This window comes from Pomacea canaliculata, linkage group LG4 (genome assembly GCF_003073045.1).
Source record: "Pomacea canaliculata isolate SZHN2017 linkage group LG4, ASM307304v1, whole genome shotgun sequence".
Classification (NCBI taxonomy): domain Eukaryota; kingdom Metazoa; phylum Mollusca; class Gastropoda; order Architaenioglossa; family Ampullariidae; genus Pomacea; species Pomacea canaliculata.
This window is the reverse complement of record NC_037593.1, coordinates 28397608-28418445: the sequence shown is the minus strand read 5'-3', so window position 1 is coordinate 28418445 and position 20838 is coordinate 28397608. Positions and strand designations below refer to the sequence as shown.

Sequence of the window (20838 nt, the reverse complement as noted above, 5' to 3'; positions counted from 1 at the left end):
CTGTGCATCTATGTTTACGTCGGTGAGCTTTTTGCTGTGCATAAGCGCTACCTTTATTTACGGCTGCGTACTTTTTCTTTATGCGAGTACATGGGCGGGGGGAAAGAAAGCACACTCGATTCTAAGTAGTAAGAATTCGTGCAGTTTAGAATTTAAATGCGCTAATAACTGTCTCTTACTTTTTTATTTAATAGAGAGAATCTCAAAAGGTGAGTTATTTTTAAATAAAAAAAAAAATAAAAAAAAAAAAAGGTAACCCATCCTTGGCTCTGCGTATTCCTACTTGCTTCTTCACTCCCCTTATTAAGGTCTCAAAGAGTACAGAACATATATATATGAAAGTTACTTACCAGTACACACTGGTTTTGAGGGGAAATCAAATATATCCATGAATTTTCAGTTTCTACATACCGAGTATCTACTGCTTTTTGTCATTAGTGTTTCACAATTACACAGGCGGATTATCCAATGTTCTGCTTGTGTTTTGCATATCAATGTTGCTCACATCACTTGCGGAAGGCTGCTGTTCCTTGTTAGCGTCATGCTGATGGAGGACCATATCTGTCTCTAACACAGGTTTCGGCGCATGTACCCAGGTAGTTGAAGGCGTCGAATAGGTGGTAGGGGAGAAGTAGGAACGTGACGGTGAGGCCCCATGACGGTCGTCCTCCATCCGTCCTGACCTCTGATGGTGTTGTCTTTGGTCTTGCTGCCGTCGTTGCTCCCCCTGACGATATCTCTGTTGTCTATTTGGTTCCCTGCTTGGTCGCTGTTGCTCTCTTGTAACCCCCACCAGTTTCTTCTCTATGGGGTTGGTGTCTCCGTTCTTGATTTCCATTATGGATAGGTCTATTAGTTTAACGAATAAACGACCTCCTGCCGCTGACCAGGCATCTAACACTCCATCGTGTTGCCGCAGACGATTTAGTCTTTGTACATTTAATTTAGTCAGGTCTTCTGTGATGACAACATTTGAGCCCTTAAGTCTATTTCTTGTTTTGATCACCTGATCTCTGTCCTTGCGCGACACGAATTTTATGATCACTGGTCGAGGTTTGTTTGTCGTCACTCTCCCACTCGATGAAGTGTTGAAATTTTGGCACTATCAATATCTCTCAAACCAAGCACATTCTGAATCATATGCAGTATTTTTTTTTTCACATTCTGCAGGTGTTTCTTCTTTTCTGTCTCCCTGTATCCCGAACACACGTACAGATTCACGTCGTGAGTACTGTTCCAGCACGTTGATTTGTTCCGTCTGCTCTGCACATTGTACTCTCAAACTTTGTGATTCTTCCTCCAAGCTTTTTACTTGTTTTTGCGTTTGTTCTAAGATTTTTTTAGCAGATCGTTTTCAGTTCTTAATTCAAACAAAGTGCTTGTAAGAATTTCTATTTTTTATCAATTTGCTCAGCAAGTGAACATTTGCTGTTTTCTATCAGCTGTTTCATCGAATCGGTCGTTTTCTGTAAGGCCTCGAGTCTTTCTACAATAGCAGCACTGTCACCTTGTTTGATGAGAAAGGCCTGTGTAAGTAGCGTTTGTTGCCTGTCTCTAGACTGCGACGGCCTACCTTTTTTGGACTTACTATCCGATCTCTCACGAAGACGGCCTGTTCTCTCTTCTCCGTCCGTTATTTTGGAGCTTTCCATCGCACTTTCTTCAGAACTTGAAGCCTTCTTTCTTTTTTTGTCCTTTTGTTTCATTGAGGCCATAACCTGGCCCGTGTTCACCAAAGCTTAGAGTTGTTTACGAAGTCGGCAGAAGCAGAACTCACCACGTCTCACAATCAGTTATTCTTTTGTAACACAGCGGGCGCAGAAATCTTTCATTTGTACATTCCCTGATTCTTTTTTACTATTTTTTACTATTTTTTAAACATCTTCAACATCGATTGAAGCCGGTTTAGGGAAAATTTTTTCTCCCATACACAGGAGCATGTCCGTCAGCCATGCTGAACATCGCTCACCGTCTGATGACTTTTACGTATAGCTTCCTCGAACTCTTCCTGTACAGATTGCAGGTCAACAGCCTGGATCTTGTAGAGAAGTCTTTGCAGCATTCCCTCAGCATTCCCAGGGAGTCGAGGGTCGCCCGGTATTTGTACCTAACGTCCAAGAAGTCGTTTGACATCTCAACGGCTACCCCGCTGCAACGAATGATGGGCTTGAAGACTTCCAGACAATGTTTAGGTAACACGAAGAAGTTCCTGAGTGATTCACCTGGCCTCTAGAGTTCCAGCAGAGCAGTGTCTTGCGACTAATTATTTATTTAAATTAATTTCTTAATTAATCCTTTAAAAATGTGTAAAAAATACAAAGTAAACATGTTTAGTTTTCATCATTTAATTTCTGTTATGAAGACATCTTACAACAAAAGCATACACAATGTGATCCTGACACAAACATATCTGGTTTATATGAGTGTTTCTGTAGGTTTACTCGCTGTTGCGTCCCTCTGGTGAGATTTCCTCAGGTCTCATACATTTACAAATATACTTCCACAAGGTTCATACTTGACGACCGTGAGTAAAGGACTGAAAAATAAAGAAATAAGCCTTTAGGATTTTTAACCATCCATACGTCTAGCCAACCATGCCTCATTCTTTCGTCTTCAAGGGCCGTGAAGACTATAGAAATTGTCCATCAAGGAAACATCCTTTGCCTCCTAACGTTTTTTTTTTTAATTGATCGAGAATGTGCGTAAAAGCTCAAATAAAGGGATTTAAAGAATTTGAAAAAGAGTTCAAGAAAAGTTCTGTAGTAAATGAAACTTTTTAACATCCTGTAAGTGTGTAGATTAATTCTTCTCTCGCTCACTTACTAGAAGGCACGCATGAACGCACACACACACACTCCATTTTTTTTTTTTTTTTACTTCACTACATTGTACAATTCTTTGATTGGTCAGTTTGCAAAATATCAAAAGGTGAGCTCACTCGCAGTAACGTTTCTGGTTTTGGAAATCACAGTCGTTACCATACGTTCTTCCATCACTCCCACACCTTGGGGACCAAACAGCCGGGCAGACGACTGGTGGCGGAATACACAACTCTGCCTCCTCTAGCATTCGAGAATAAGGAGAGAACAATGTTTCACATACAAGTTTTAAGTATAACACTGTTCAAAACAAAATCGATGGTTACTGCCACAAACATACACTAATATAATTATATTTATTTTTTCATGATGGCGGCGGATAAGAAAAGTGACTTTGTGTGACCGTGCTGTTTAATGTTTGTTTGTTGTCTTGTGTAATAGAAGTGGAAATGCTATTTAATACACTCGTGAATATCTTCTGCTGTCACGAAGACTGTTAGGAAGTGGATGAAAGCACTTTAACTGGGGTAACCTCAACGAGTTTACATCAACTGTTACAGACTATCAAATCAAATCAAATCAAACTTTATTGTCTGTCGAGGAAACTAAAGACAGAAATTTTTCTTTGCTCATAACATATATAATATGACAGGTAGGCATATATACTCATACAGACATTTAATACACACCCGCAACACACATTCTCACTCACAAATAGGTAACTGATGCCAGTAGACCTACGAGTCCTTGTGTCCTTTATTCAGAATATATAGGACTATATTTCCTTTTGCTAAAAGACCTGCATGCTCTGTAGAACTGTTCATCTCTATGGCAACCACAGGCTTCAATCGCTTAATCAAGAAAAACACAACGGGTGAGGTGTAAAGGTGCGAACAGACCAACGCTGATCTTCACCTGAACATTCATCGTCAAGGTTCATGGTCAGAAGATCGAAAGACTTTTATTTTAACAACACGCGGGAAGTGTGGCAGGTGACTTATTACAAACAAAACGTTCAAGCCATCAAGAACTGTCCCTGCGAGCTGGCTGATCATGAAAATGTTTTCTACAGCAGGTTCTCCCTGAAGAACCCGATTCCTGGATTCCGTTATTCGCTTGAGGATACACCAAACCTCTTGACGCCATTTAATAATATAATAATAAAAAATGCAAAACTTTGTAAAGCGCATACTCACACTCCTAATGAGCATGCTCTTAGCGCTTAAGAACAAGAACGAAACATAGACAGCATACGAGGGACAGTCTCCTCTGTTCCAGACCATGTATCAAAGTCCACCTTGACATTTTGTGAGGACCAACTGGCATCTGTGTTTCGTATAATGCCAGCTAGGGACTGCGAGGACTGGGCAAAGGCAATATTTACGTTTACTTGACAATATCTGTAAACACCTATTGCATACATGTAGACATACTCACCCACTGACATAGAAGCGCGCGTGCACACACACACACACACAAAGACGAAAACCATAGACTGCTTTCTCTACTCACGAGGGCCCATGATGACCAGTCCCAGAAGACAAATGGCGATGAAGCTCTTCATTCTTTGGTCACAGTCTCTCAGTTCCACGTCGACGTGTGTTGCAGACTACGCCACCAACACCTTATATATAGTCTCTTTTCGCCCTCTCCAACCCAATTATTCAATTTAAAAAGTCTGTAAACGTGGCAGTAGACAAATACGAAACTCCCTTATTGACGGATGCGACAATGATACACTCTAAAGAACATTAATGTCAACAGGGTTATTTTTTTAGCGGAAGAGTTCAAGGTTATACGGAGAGAAAGGGAAGGGAGCAAGAACAAACAACTCATCTTTTGGGTGGTAAATATAGCCACCAGTGCTACTACGCATTTTCCTGTTTTAAACCACATCTATGTTGATGGCATTTAAATTCTTTTCAACATGACCCAGTACACTCACAAAAAACGCAATAAACTCTCTGAACCTTGCTTCCTTGATGACTCACTAATTCGTGTTGTCTTCGTATACTCCCACTTAAGAATATTTGAGGGTGAGTGAGCTTAAAAATCCTACAAACAACTAAAATCATATGATGTAAACAGGATGTTGCTAACTCTGAAAAAAGGAACTGCTGAGAAGAAGAAAGCGAGAGGAGAGAAGACTACTCAGAACCACGTGTCAAGTACAGTCACGCACTCTATGCCCTCCTCCACAGAGAGAAATATGTTAAAAAAATTAAATGTATATTAAGAAGTGTATAGTACTTGTAAATAATATAACCAAGGACCACACTTGTAGTTACTATACAGTTGTTATAGAGAATTTTACGGGGTCCATCCTCGACTTGCTGTGTTAAAGTGAAATGTTAAAGTTGGAAACAGAGAAAAGACCAAAACTGTTTTGATGGATTTGAAAATGTGGGATACTGGAGAGACACCAGATGAATGTAAAAAAGCACAGTTTTCAAACTGCCAGAGAAAGGTGGAAATGGCAAAAGCTTAAGAAAGCTTCAACTCATGATCTCAATGACTTTAAAAGGCTGTGTTTTATCCACGCATCTGTTTATTCTGTTTACCAACAGTTGACGAAGTAACTATGAGAGTCCATATCTCGTCAAATTGTCTGATGACCGTGCTCTACTCCTTCTCCTTAGCGGGCCAGTAGATACCCATGGTTTATCTTTACAAGAATTTATTGACTGGTGCGATGACAATTTCTGAGAACTTTATGTAAGACCAAAGAGATGGTCTTTGATTTCCTGTAAGAGTCATCCACAACAAGGAGGCACCATCTTCGGTAGTCGACTTTGCTGAGATGCCATCACTAAAACTGTGGTAAAGAAGGATGAACAGCTCCTGTTCCTTCTCTGGCAGCTGAAGTCTTTCTGTCTCCCAGAAATTTCTTCCGCTCTTTTAAAGATCGGACATAGACAGCATGTTGTCCTCGTTTATCTGTTTCTACAACAGTTTGTGTGAAAGACAAGAGCAGCTAGCATCGTGTTGTATTCACCAGACTGATGTTGTTCTCCGTTGTTTCGGCCGTGCGACTTCTAATTAATGCTGAGTGCGAATGAATCCAACATAACTGAGAAAGTCTGTTTAGTTCATTAAGCAACTTTTAGCATCATTTATTTAGTTTATATACAGCTGTATCTGTGTCCATACCGGCACACACACACACACGTTTGTACAAACGCATTACTTGAATTTGCAGGTAATTTCAATATTGTACTTTATTTTAACTTGCTCCTTTCAAAGCTTCCATATGTTCTAGACAAACATGTTCAGAGCGGATTCAGTACTAGACCACACAAGACTTGACCGTGTTCACCAAACCAGTTTGTGTACAGTGAACATGGCCAGAATCAGGTGACTGTGTGTTCCGGTAATGAAATGCATAGACAGCAAGTTGTCAGGCCATCGGCTGTAGTTTTTCGCCTCTGATACACTTTCCCAAGTGAACCAACTCTAGTCTACGGCTGTAACATAAAATAGTGTATCCTTTGTGTAACACTGCAAACAATGTAGTCAGGTAACAGAAACACGGTCAGGAAGCTCTGTGTAACAGTAGCAGCAGACGTACTGAGTAACACACACACCAATGCCACTCACACCTACACACAAATATATACACACATATCACATGCGTCATAGATATCAGCTAACGACATTTCTACGTGTGTGAGAGCGCGTGTGCATACTTTTTCCACCTGTTTATATTTTTATCTACATAACATTTTCATATTTCACTGTGATTGCCACTCACTAGTTCCCTCTGTCCCCGTGACACACTTACCGGCACTATACTACATATTAACCTCACATTACAAGGGTTTCACCTTCTTTGTCCTTTCACTCACATGCTCCATCTCCGCTTTACCTGTACGGCTCCCTCTGTCACTCTTTTGTTGTAAATCTCACTTTTAACAAATGTTTGTAAAGCTATTCACTTTTGCCCTTCCACTTATCAACTTCCTGTTTATGTTACTATGTGACCCACTTACTCGTCAGCCTTCTTTGTTACATATCACATCTAACTTGACCTTTATAACCTCTTTCTTCGTCCACTCACTCTCTCTATACGTTCTGACTGTCCCGTGTTCAACTCACTCCTTGCAAATCAGATGGTATTTGAAGTCACACCAGTGAGGGTAGGTGTGACCGTCAGACCCACAGATGGGATTGTAGCTCGAAATGCAATCGGCTCCCCTTAGTTCACAATCTACTTCTCTCGAAGTAACTAGTCACAGAGGAAACAAATAATACATAAGTACAAAATAGATATACAGAAAATATACAGCAAATATGCAGCAAATTTACAGCAAATATACCTGGAATTTCACTATGTTTCTCGAATACAGTCTGCCTGCATTTTCGCCGACTGGAAGTACACGTTACAACGACTAATGTATAAATACAAATGTCAACTCTGTGTGGTTTCTGTGCCATGGGCATCACAACAACTTGTATATAATCATGTACAATAACATTCGGGGTGTCACATGACTTTTAGCGAGTGATGTTCAGTGATGTTCAGACTTACCCATGACGATACACAGGAGGCAAAGAGCAAAGAAGACCTTCATTGTAAAGAGTTTGCAGTCTCTCTACCACTTCTTCCACCAGCCGCACTTTTATAGGACCTTGTCCTCGCTTTGTCATTCATGTCTTTAATTGTCTACATGAGATTAGGTATTCGATCCTTTTTTGCCCCGTGTTGTTGACATGAAGTAAATGGGAAAATAAAGATCAACAAAGTACGGATTAATTAAGTTGTCGTCTTTTGTTTGATACTCTAATTCAGACCTGGGCAAAGGCCGGCCCGCGGGCCGCATCCGGCCCGCCTCCTGTCTCTGACCGGACTGCCCGCTGGCCCGCCCGCCAGTATATATACAATATATGCAGTATTGGGTAAAATTGAGTTAACTATATTAGTCCGGCCCTATAAAACCATCCCAATTTCTCATGCCCCTTGGGAAAATTAATTGCCCACCCCTGCTCTAATTACTTCGATGGACAATTAGAGAGGAGTAATTGTTATCGTGCCAGCTTCGGTACACCTGGCGGTCTGACTGACGTGGAAATGTAGACACTCGTCACCGCCATGATGAAGATGGGTGTCTTAGGGTGTACAGACAGGTACAGGGGGTGTGCTGACAGACAACAAATTGGACAGGTACACAGGCAACATGTGGCAAGGTCCACCCTCTTCTCTCTTGCACTTACCATGACGAGGCAGCGACGAAGCCGAGTTTTGGTTTTGAATTTAATATATAAAAAAAAAAACTAAGGGTGGAGATGTTTGTTTGTTTATGTGTACGTGAGTGAGAGCTTGTGTGTTTTGTGGACAGGACCGGTTTTACCAACAGGTGAACCAGGCAGTCGCCAAGAGCGCATTCAAGGAGGGAGGAAGAGGTTGCAAGGATGGTCTGTTGTTACAGCGATGAATATTGAGTACAAATATCATTTTCACAGAAGGAAATGTGCCTAGCTTTCCTCTGCTTGCAAGATTCAAGATTCTTTATTCTGTCACCTTGTAAGGGGTATTAAGATATTCAAAATATATCCATACCTGTTCATGCACATTTCTATTTTTATAAATAGTATCTATTATCGACAGATAACCTCTCACTGGTGGCTGTACGCCGGCTGATAAATACCAACCAAAGTACAAACCAACAAACAACAACAACAACAAAATAAAAAGGGACATTAATTCTTTATTTCAGGGGTGTCAAACTCAATCACACAGGGAACCAAATATCACATCATACACAAGGTTGCGCGCCGAATACTTCATTATTTTTTAAATCTGATAACTTTGTATTGAACAGTAGAAAACTAAGCGTTTTGTAATTAATTTCACTTAGACAAAGTCATCGATTAAAACGAAGTTAAAATAATAACAAGAAAGGCTTAACAGTTTTGGTTACTATATTTATTTTGTCAGAAGTGGACGTTTGACATCTTCGTCTATCACTGTTTTGCAGCAAGAAAAGTGAAACAAGTTGCATTGGTTCATTTGTGTTTCCCATAAGAACAACTTCACTTGAAATGCCTTCACTGCATCGTGCAGGTCAGTGATCACGTGGCCCCGTCCCTAGAGCTGCAGGTTCAAGGCGTTGAGATGAGTGGTTATGTCACAGAAATGCCAACTCACATTTCCACTTTTCATCCTGCAAGACTGTGGAGTCTTTTCCTCTGCTGTCCATGAACTGACAGATTTCCCCAATCAGCTGAAAAACTCGAGGGAGAACTTTGCCCCGACTTGTCCACCTCACGTCTGTGTGATACGCATGTCGCCCCACTGTGAATGTTTCTTGCACAAAGGGCTGAACCAGGCGGGGATTGAACCGTTTGGCTCTGATGAAGTTGACGGTTTGTGTTAACAGTGCTCATTACATGCTCAATCTTGAGGATTTTAGCATACAACGATTGTATAATTGATATTATTTTTCTTGAGTTGATCAATAGTTGCCCTCTGAGACAAATAAAATGTGTGTGTTCAAGTATCGTCATTTATTTATGTCTATATACAGCTGCACGTGTGTACATACCGCGGCACTACCCCTCAACACACACATACACACACAAAAGCAAATACGAATAACTTAAATTTGCAGGCAATTTCAATCTTGTACTTTATTTTATCTTTCTCGTTTCAAAGCCTCCATATTTTCTAGACAAACATGTTTAGTACAGCTCGAGTACTAGACCACACAAGACTTGACCGTGTATATCAAACCATTGTGTGTACAGTGAACATGGCCAGAATCAGATGACTGTGTGTTCTGGTAATGAAATGCAGAGATAGGAAGTTGTCAGTCCATCTGATGTCGTTTTTAGTCTTTGTCACACTTTCCGCAGTGAACCAGGTTTAGTGTAGAGCTGTAACATAAAATAGTGTATCCTTTGTGTAACACTACAAACAATGTAGTCAGGTAACAGAAACACAGTCAGGCCAGCTCTGTGAAAGCGCGCGTATTCTTTCCACCTGTTTCTTTTTTTTATCTACATAACATTTTCATATTTCACTGTGTATTGCCACTCACTAGTTCCCTCTGTCCCCGTGACACACTTACCGGCACTATACTACATATTAATCTCACATTACAAGGGTTTCACCTTCTTTGTCCTTTCACTCACATGCTCCATCTCCGCTTTACCTGTACTGCTTCCACTGTCACTCTTTTGTTGTAAATCTCACTTTTAACTTGAAATGTTTGTAAGGCTATTCACTTTTGCCCTTCCACTCATCAACTTCCTGTTTATCTTACTATGTGACCCACTTACTCGTCAGCCTTCTTTGTTACATCTCACATCTAACATGACCTTTATAACCTCTTTCTTCCTCCACTCACCAACTTTCACTCTATACTTCTCACTGTCACGTGTTCAACTCACTTCTTGCAAACCAGTTGGTATTTGAATTGACACCAGTTACCGTAGGTGTGGCCGTCAGACCCACACATGGGATCGTAGATCAGCGGGCAGGGTATCGCTTTATCACAATCTATTTCTGTCGAAGTAACTAGTCACAAAGGAAACAAATAATACATAAGTCACAAATAGCAAAGAGATAGCAACAGAGAGAGAAAGATAGTTTTAAAACGAACTGTCCTCCAATCATGTTTATGCTGTGTATGTATTACAAACTTTCCATCTATTTACCTAGTATAACTCACGGCAAACACAAAGGTAAGATGTAAATAGAGATATTTTCTGTTCAGCTTGCTGTGTTTGGTCCTTCTTTTGTTTCCATGAGATGTGTTTGGAGTTTGGCTGTTACATGAATGTGAGAAGAAATATTGAGCTGGATGTGACACGTGGAGACATGACACATGACACTTGTGTTGGTGTGCTGCCTGTGTTACAACACATTTCTTGTGACAAGACGGAGTCTCTAGTGTTTTGTGTTGGAATATATATATTAATGTCTGTCAACTGTACAGTGTACACCTTTACTCAAATAGAAGATTATGCAGCAGATATACAGCAAATGTTTCTTGAATTTCACTATATATCTGGAATATATTTTGTGTGCACTTTCGCCGACTTGAAGTACACATTACAACGACAAATGTAGAAATGCTAATGTGAACTCTATGTGTTTTCTCTGCCATGTGCATCACAACAACTTGTATATAATTATGTACAATAACATACGGGTGTCACATGGCTTTTAGCGAGTGATGTTCAGTGATGTTCAGACTTACCCATGACGATACACAAGAGGCAAAGAGCAACGAAGACCTTCATTGTTAAGAGTTTGCAGTCTGTCTACCACTTCTTCCACCAGCCTCACTTTTATAGGACTTTGTCCTCGCTTTGTCATTCATGTCTTTAATTATTCTGGATGAGATTTAGGTATTCGTTCCTTTTTTGCCCCGTGTTGTTGACATGAAGTAAATGGGAAAATAAAGATCAACAAAGTACGGATTCATTAAGTTGTCTCTTTAGTTTAATACTGTAATTACTTTGATGGACAATTTGAGCGGATTGAATTGTTATCGTGTCAGCTTCGGTACACCTGGCGGTCTGACTGACGTGGAAATGTAGACACTCGTCACTACCATCAAGAAGATGGATGTTTAAGGTGTACAAACTGGTACAGGGGGTGTGGCTACCGACAACAAATTAGACAGGTACCCAGGTAACATGTGGCCAGGTCTACCTTCTTCTCTCCTGCTTATCCTTTGTTTCTTTTATCACTATAATTCTTGTTTAGAATGTTCTGTAAAGCTTTTGTGTCATTACATCTTAGAAACCTAAATTTCCTAAACCATTGCTGCTTGTAGAGTTTAAACTACTTTTTTCTTTCTCTCTTGTTGTCACATCCAGCTCTAGTCATGCAGGATTGGAAATCCAGGTTATTACAGGCCTTCACATGCTGGGCTTAAAAAAATTCATGTCTCTTCATGTGGAAGCTAGAGTTACACCAGGGGTTAGTTTTATGCTTTTGACTAGAGACATGCTTTTTCATTGGCTTGGTGGTGTGAGAGAACAGACCACAGCTGTTAGCACTATCCAGCATAATATTACATATTTCTAAGGTTACTGCATCAATCGTGTTTGTCTTCTTCCTGACTTTTCTGTAACAACCTATTAACTTTATTTGTTAGCTGGCTAGTGTTGTTAGAATGTAGAAAACTATTAAAGTCATCTTTCATTCTACTTTTTCCTTTTGGCTTTTTTTGGCATTGTACCCTTCTTTACAATTTCCTGACTGAAGTACTTGGGGTTGAACATTTTGTTTGGCTGATAGTTTCTGGTGAATTTCTAGTGGGCAGTAAAACTCAGAATATAACTATTTAAATTCTAGGACCTCAAACCCTTCAACTTCTTCAGAAATATAAAAAAAATCTATGATGCCAGAGTTTTTTCAGGTAAGCATTCCTGTGTTTTTGTCGGGTCCCTCTCTTATACTTACAATTGCAAGATTTAAGTTTCTACATAATTCAATGTGTTTTTGACCATAGTTGTTGGTACTTTTATCTTGGGAGACATATTCTGGCAGGTGATAATAATTACTGAGGCTAAAATCAGGGTTCAGTAATTCATCACTCAGGTTTTCTAAGATTTGTACTACTCTGGCATTCAGGTCTCCCATAATACATATATGCTCCTCGTTAAGGGCAAAGTCCGTGTGCTCGAGTTCACGAAATACATCTGACTTTACATGTTGTGACCCCTCAGGTGGCATGCACGTGCACACAAACATCTATCCTGACCTATGTCTTCCTTTTTAACTTTTAACAATAAAGTATGTCGGTTCATCCTGTGGTTAACAATAGACTAATAATGCATACTATCCTCATCCAGAATATTTTTCTCAGAGAGCTCTTCAAAAATATGTATTGGGCGAATGATTCTCTAACATACGAACACCTCCCAATCTTCTGACAAATTAGCTGCGATTCTTGTAGAAGGCTACATAACCATCAACGTGAATCAAGTCAGTGCATGTTGTCTAGTTGGCTTTCACACAGAAAACAACAAAAATCGTGTGACGAAATCAAGTCTTGTTAGTGTGAAAAATTATCTTTGGGTTTCTCGGGTACGTGGGGGCTTACTTCCACTGGTGTACGACGACAAACTGCAGGGTAATCCGAGACAGGTGCACTATCTTCTCTGTAATACTGTCATTTGGTGTACTTACTCCAGTCGCAGTCGTTGCTGGTGTATCCTTGAGGTTAGACGTCCACCACTGCCGGCACGGTAGGTTAAGTTCCTCTGTGCAACAAACACCTTTGGGAGTCCTAACGGATAACTAGGCTAGACAGAAAAGTTATGGTAGTCGAAATTGTTTTCGTCATTTAAATAAAATCATCTGGACTCGAACTTGTATTACTGGACCGCTAGCAGACGATTTTCCAGTTCACGACTAAAACGAGGCTGGTTTTACAAAGCTTCCGGTTTAGTCGCATTCTTTGTTTAGGCTCGCCGAGTCTACCAGCGAAAAATTTCCCAAGAGTCTAAGCGTTGGTCTCGGCAGACAAACACCAGGTTTGATTATCGCCCTGTTTACAGCCTACTTTGCCAGACGACAGACAAGCAGACGATGAGTGGAGTTCACTTCAGCCCCTGAGTAGAGTCGTGTAAAGCAGGTAAGTGACTTGTGAATAATGCTGAGTGCAAATAAATAAACAAACATGAGAAAGTCTGTGTAGTGTGAATGAATATGTTGTGAGGTTATTTTTATCGAGTTGCCCAATAATTGCTCTCTGGGACAAATAAAATGTATCTCTGCATAAATGTTGTTTAAATTTATGTATGTATGATATAAACAGTGTATGTTAATTCTTTTAGCAAATGTCAGCACCATTTATACAACTGCACGTGCGTACATAGCCCCCCACACACACACACACACACATGCGTTCAAACGCAATACTTGAATTTGCTGGTAATTTCAATGTAATACTTTATTTTTTCTTGCTCCTTTCAAGCTTCAAAATTTTCTTGACAAACATGTTCAGTGCAGCTTCAATACTAGACCACACAAATCTTGACCGTGTATATCAAACCACTTTGTGTACAGTGAACATGGCCAGAATCAGGTGACTGTGTGTTCCGGTAATGTAATACATAGACAGCAAGTTGTCAGTCCATCTGTTGTCTTTTTAGCTTTTGCGACACTCCCCGCAGTGAGAAAGCTCAAGTTTAGGGCTGTAACATAAAATAGTGTATCCTTTGTGTAACACTGCAAACAATGTTACTATGTAACCCACTTACCCGTCAGCCTTGTTACATTTCATGTCTAACGGCTTTTATAACCTTTTTCTTCATCCACTCACTCACTCTCCCTCTATACCTTTTACTGTCACGTGTTCAACTCACTTGCACAACTGCAGCTGGGCTTTGAAGGTACACCAGTTGCCGTAGGTGCGACCGTCAGACCCACACAAGGGATAGTATTCCAGAGTGCAGGGTACTACCTTTTTCTCGCAATCTGGATCTACCGAATGAACTAATCAAAGAGGAAACAAATAATACATAAGTCACAAATAGCAAAGAGATGGTAACAGAGAGAGAAAGAAAGTTTAAAAACGAACAGTCATCCAATCATGTTTATGCTGTGTATGTATTTCAAACTTTACATCTATTTACCTAGTATACCTCGCTACAAACATAAAAGTAAGATGTAAGTAGAGATGTTTTGTGTTCACCTTGCTATGTTTGGTCCTTCTTTTGTTTCCATGAGATGTGTTTGGAGTTTGGCTGTTACATGAATGTGAGAAGAAATATTGAACTGAATGTGATACTTGGAGACATGACACTTGTGTTGGTGTGCTGCCTGTGTTACAACACATTTCTTGTGACAAGACGGAGTCTCTAGTGTTTTGTGTTGGAATATATATATTAATGTCTGTCAACTGTACAGTGTACACCTTTACTCAAATAGAAGATTATGCACCAAATATTTCTTGAATTTCACAGTTTATATATTCAATATATTTTGTGTGCATTTTCGCCGACTGGAAGTACACATTACAACGACAAATGTAGAAATGCTAATGTAAACTCTGTGTTTTCTGTGCCGGGGGCATCACAACAACTTGTATATAATTATGTACAATAACATACTGGGGGTCACATGGCTTTTAGCGAGTGGTGTTCAGTGATGTTCAGACTTACCCATGACGATACACAGGAGGCAAAGAGCAACGAAGACCTTCATTGTTAAGAGTTTGCAGTCTGTCTGCCACTTCTTCCACCAGCCGCACTTTTATAGGACTTTGTCCTCGCTTTGTCATTCATTTCTTTAATTATTCTAGATGAGATTTAGGTATTCGTTCCTTGTTTACCTCGTGTTGTTGACATGAAGTAAATGGGAAAATAAAGATCAACAAAGTACGGATTCATTAAGCTGTAGTCTTTTGTTTAATACTGTAATTACTTTGATGGACAATTTGAGCGGATTGAATTGTTATCGTGCCAGCTTCGGTACACCTGGCGGTCTGACTGACGTGGAAATGTAGACACTCGTCACTACCATCAAGAAGATGGATGTTTAAGGTGTACAAACTGGTACAGGGGGTGTGGCTACCGACAACAAATTAGACAGGTACCCAGGTAACATGTGGCAAGGTCCACCCTCTTCTCTCCTGCTCCTACCATGACGAGGACGTACATGTCAGAGGTTTGATAGCTAACAACGAAGCAGCCTTTTTGTTTTGAATCTATAAATAAAACTAAGGGTGGAGATGTTTGTTTGTTTATGTGTACGTGAGTGAGAGCTTGTGTGTTTTGTGGACAGACCGGTTTTACCAACAGGTGAACCAGGCAGTCGCCAAGACCGCATTCAAGGAGGGAGAAAGAGGTTGCAAGGATAGTCTGTTGTTACAGCGATGAATATTGAGTAAAAATATCATTTTCACAGAACGAAATGTCCCCACCTTTCCTCTGCTTGCAAGATTCAATATTCTTTATTACATCACCCTGTAAGGGGTATTAAGATATTCAAAATATATCCATACCTGTTCGTGCACATTCATATTTTTATAAATAGTATCTATTAACGACATACACCCTCTCACTGGTGGCTTTATGCCTGCTGATAAACAACAATAACAATAGAAAACAACAGTACAAACACCAACAAAAATAAAAAGGGACACAAATTCTTTAGATCATCCGCTCATTCTTTATTTCGTCCAGCCTCTTAGTCTATACCTGCATATGTAGTCAAGTAAATTAAAGTATATTAACACATGTAAACAAAGGATAAACGCGCTTTTGCTTTCTCTTCCCTCCCTCTCTCTCACTGTCCTTCACACACATTCTTTGATCTTTACTACTTCTTTACCCCAAACTCACTTTCATCCATCCAAATATATAGTTTCTTAGTTACATTTACACACATACACACACGTGTTATCAATTCATCTAATTCACCATCTGGGATAAACAAAATGTATCTCTGTATAAATGTTGCTTCCATTCATGCATGTGGGATATAAATAGCGTATGTTCCATTAGCAACTTTTAGCATCATTTATTTCGTTTATATACAGCTGCACGTGTGTAAATACCGGCAAGCACGCCAACACACACACACGCACACACACAGAGGATACAAATTACTTTAATTTGCAGGTAATTTCAATATTGTACTTTATTTCATTTTGCTCGGTTCACAGATTCCATATTTTCTTGACAAACATGTTCAGAGCAGATTCAGTACTAGACCACACAAGACTTGACCGTGTATATCAAACCATTGTGTATACAGTGAACATGGCCAGAATCAGATGACTGTGTGTTCTGGTAATGAAATGCATAGACAGCAAGTTGTCAGTCCATCTGATGTCGTGTTTAGTCTTTGTGACACTCTCCGCAGTGAACCAGGTTTAGTGTAGAGCTGTAACATAAAATAGTGTATCCTTTGTGTAACACTACAAACAGTGTAGTCAGGTAACAGAAACACAGTCAGGCCAGCTCTGTGTAACAGTAGCAGCAGAGGTACTGAGTAACAGTCACACTATTTTAATAATAATTAATCTGTAACACACCTGGTCAAATACTATTTGAAGCAGCAACAATACAAACACAGAAGACATGCAACAGACTTTAGAATCCTAGGAACTTGACCCCACAGTTACAATTTTGACTGTTAGGAGACACAATGACTTTGTGACTTACTAACCTGTCGGCCTTCTTTGTTACATATGACATCTAACATGACCTTTATAACCTCTTTCTTCCTCCACTCACTGTCTCTCCCTCTATACGTTCTCACTGTCACGTGTTCAACTCACTTGCACAACTGCAGTTCGGCTTTGAATAGACACCAGTTACCGTAGGTGCGACCGTCAGACCCACACATGGGATCGTAATGCCGAGGGCAGGCTCTTTTTGGTTCGCATCCTGGTTCAGCCGAATTCACTAGTCAACAAGGAAACAAATAATACATAAGTACAAAATAGCAAAGATATGATAAAAGAGAGAGAAAGAGTTTTAAAACTGTCATCTAATCCAATAGGAGATTATTAATATTTTGTGCTCGGATTTTCGCCGACTGGTAGTACACATTAACTTTATAAACATCGTATAATCATTTCTCTTTTCTTTTCTTACTCGTAAGAATAATTTTTGAAAGTTTCCTTGTTAATAACCAAGAACATGTACAAAAGAATATTGATTTATAAACATTTCTAGACAAAGTTTATTCTGAATGTAAATACAAACAGTGATTAATATCAACGACAAATGTATAATGTGAATGGGAACTCTATGTGTTTCTTGTGCAGTGGGCATCACAGCAACTTGTATATAATCATGTACAATAACATACGGGGTGTCACATGGCTTTTAGCGAGTGGTGTTCAGTGATGTTCAGACTTACCCATGACGATACACAGGAGGCAAAGAGCGACGAAGATCTTCATTGTTAAGAGTTTGCGGTTTCTATGCCACTTCTTCCACCAGCCGCACTTTTATAGGACTTTGTCCTCGCTTTGTCATTCATTGTCTTTAATTAGTCTACATGAGATTTAGCTATTCGATCCATTTTTGCTTCGTGTTGTTGACATGAAGTAAATGGGAAAATAAAGATTAGAAAAGTTTGTGAAAATTAGCTAGACATTCGCCGATACGTATTCATTAAGTTGTTGCCTTTTGTTTAATACTCTCATCACTTCAAAGGAAAATTAGAGAGGATTAATTGTTTTAGTGCCAGCTTCAGTACAATTGGCAGCTGGGTGTCTCACTGGCATGGAAATGTAGACACTCGTCACCGCCATGATGAAGATGGATGTTTAAGGTGTTCAAACTGTTACAGGGGGTGTGCTGACAGACAACAAATTAGACAGGTACCCAGGCAACATGTGCCAAGGGCCACCCTCTTCTCTCCTGCTCACACAATGACGAGGACGTACATGTCAGAGGTTTGAGAGGCAGCAACGAAGCCGAGTTTTGTTTTGAATCTAATAAATAAAGGTATGGATGAAGATGTTTGTTTGTTTATATATACGTGAGTGTTTTTGAGTTAGAAGAAGTTACGCTCTTATGCACAGGAAAAGTTGCAGTTGAGTTGAAGGATAACAAAGACAATTTTCCTACAAATGTTTCTTCTTGGTAATAACTACAGTTGGTTTTTTCACTTATGAATTTTAAACCAGAGGGCACTTATCTAATGTTAGGATACTTTTCTTAGTTAACAATGGTATTAAACAGTTTAAGAAACAAATATCAAGGTAGGTTCAGTTGAAGTTAAAGAATAGATTTATTTTTCTAGACAAATTTCAGATTAAGCTTTCTTATTTCACCAGCATAAGGGAAAAAATACTATAGTGCATTTCAAATAAAAGTGTGTTGTTAAAAACATTTTATACTTACTTTATTTTACCGTTTTAATCATTTTGAATTTTTTTTTTTTTCGATGTCGGTCTTTATCATGGCTGTCTTGCAGTCGCCAACGCTTCTCACATTCAGTCTCTGACAATAACTTCTCATGTTTCTGCCTCTTTTTTCTTTTTCTGTTTTTTTTTTTTTTCGTAGGCATCGTTTTACTTGCGTCGCCATTTTACCCATGTTCTCTCTCCAGAGGGTCGAGTGTCGTCGCAATGTGATGATTGCTAATCTAACATCAGGCTGTGTGACTGACTGAGGAGCCGTATTCTGATTCTACACGCTTTCTGCATCCAGGACTTGATCGACTTTTTTTAATTCTACTTTTTGTTCTTTTTTTCCCTTCTATGAGGCCGAACAAAGGGAGATAACTTTAGTTTACTAGTCATAGAGCAGCAGTTACTTATCTCCCCTACTTAGGCCTCGTGCTATCATGCAAAAACACTTTACCACTTGTCGACTGATTGTGTTTGGAGCCAGTTTGACCTGTTGAGTTCTTTAGTTATTTTAAATCTGGGTCAGAAAAGAGAAATAAAAATGTCGTCAGATGGATTAGCCAGATGTAGAGGTTATTTACAAATCTGTCTGCACTAACTGTCTGTTGTGAAACAAATCGTTGACAGGTCATGAACACACTGTGCATTAGAACCTTCATTTACATTTACTATATACATGTATGCTTACTCACGCACTCACACACACGCGCGAACGCATTGACATATACCACATGTAAACCCTCACTTTTATTTATTAGAGTCAAAGCAGATGCTTTACTTCATTGTTACCGCTCTGACCTCTGACATATGTATTTCCTCGCCATGGTGACAACACGAAAGAAGAGAGTGCATGGCCCTTGCCACATGTTGTCCAGTCTAGCTTGTTTATCACACCTGAAACACCCACAGTCCAAATGTTTCAAGCTCGTACACCTGGTGGCGTCCCTCTCTTACATCACGACGATCACAGGCGTCTATATTCCCGTTCAAGTCACACAGCGACATGCAGTGGACATGAGCCCATCAGTCACACGACATGCACTTTGACCCAAGTCACAAGTACACGGGACATATGGCCTGTACGGTGATACTGTAGGATCTATATAAACGAATTGAAAAGAAGAAAAAAATAGGTATGCACACATCCCTCCCATTGTCGCCTCCTTTATTCCCTTCGGACACACGTGTACATTCTTTCATCCATACATTTTGGACTATATATATTGTGTATTACTAACTATCGATATTTTATTAATTTTAATGTGTTATTAATGACTTAGGGCGTTTGCACGTGTATTTCTGAGTGAATGTTGTATGGCCATTCTAGCACGTGTTTCAGTGAGACTGACGTCAGCTTTGGTCACTGGAATGTACGGTGCGAGAGAGCGCATGTGTAACGAGCTGGATGTTTGGAGATAACTTTTGTACATTATACAATAATAACGGGTATTTATTAAGCGCAGTATCACGACCAACTGCAAAGATAGATCGCGCTGGCTGCGCAGACTAGGTGGTTGAGATGGACAGAGTATGGCGAATGGAGAGCGTGTCGCATCTAGTCAGCGAGTATTATTACAATAATAATGCAAAATTTGTAAAGCGCATACTCACACTCCTAAGGACCATGCTCTTAGCGCTTAAGAACAAGAACGAAGCATGCTAGAGGGACAAGAAAACAAACAAACAAATAGCATATGAACTATAAACGAATCAACAATCGTACTTAACGAAGAATAAAAGCAAATACAGAAAAAAGAGAGGAACCAAATAACAAGAACAAGAGCTGAGAGTAACATGATATAGCAAAAGTAAGGGTGTGACAAAGGACTAGCATTATGGGAAAGGGTGCTAAGAGCAATGTTTACACAAGAGATGTGTTTTCAGTGCACATTTACAAGATTCAATAGTGTGTAGGTAAAAACAATATAAACTAATATGCAAACATATTGCTAGGAACGTATTGTTAAGAATGATGCTCACCGACAGGGTTTGGCATGAAGTTCGTTTTATGTTTTAGGCCATATTACTTTATATCTGATTTTCTTTGATTAAACCTGAATTCCACCCATCTATTCCACTCCTCCACTTCAATCTTTTGGTCGTGACGTTTTGTTGATTTATGATAAACATCAGCGATGGTGACTACTTTAGCAATGACAGCACTGAATAGATGCACAGTTCTGATG

General features: G+C 39.7%; 4 long non-coding RNA genes across 4 annotated transcripts; 1 reads left to right on the top strand and 3 right to left on the bottom strand.

Moving 5' to 3' along the window:
* Positions 1–6019: 6019 nt before the first annotated feature.
* LOC112562584 lies at positions 6020–7415 on the bottom strand. Its single transcript, XR_003098880.1, has 3 exons — positions 7348–7415; positions 6915–7044; positions 6020–6283 (listed from the first exon to the last, which is right to left on the bottom strand). It is a non-coding gene; the product is annotated as an uncharacterized LOC112562584 (long non-coding RNA).
* Positions 7416–9420: 2005 nt separating this feature from the next.
* On the bottom strand, positions 9421–11168 carry LOC112562667. The gene is made up of 3 exons (XR_003098895.1): positions 11021–11168; positions 10209–10335; positions 9421–9692 (listed from the first exon to the last, which is right to left on the bottom strand). It is a non-coding gene; the product is annotated as an uncharacterized LOC112562667 (long non-coding RNA).
* A 1726-nt stretch (positions 11169–12894) lies between these two features.
* On the top strand, positions 12895–19234 carry LOC112562670. The gene is made up of 3 exons (XR_003098898.1): positions 12895–13022; positions 13243–13411; positions 18088–19234. It is a non-coding gene; the product is annotated as an uncharacterized LOC112562670 (long non-coding RNA).
* On the bottom strand, positions 13709–15093 carry LOC112562666. Its single transcript, XR_003098894.1, has 3 exons — positions 14943–15093; positions 14145–14274; positions 13709–13973 (listed from the first exon to the last, which is right to left on the bottom strand). It is a non-coding gene; the product is annotated as an uncharacterized LOC112562666 (long non-coding RNA).
* Positions 19235–20838: the final 1604 nt, after the last annotated feature.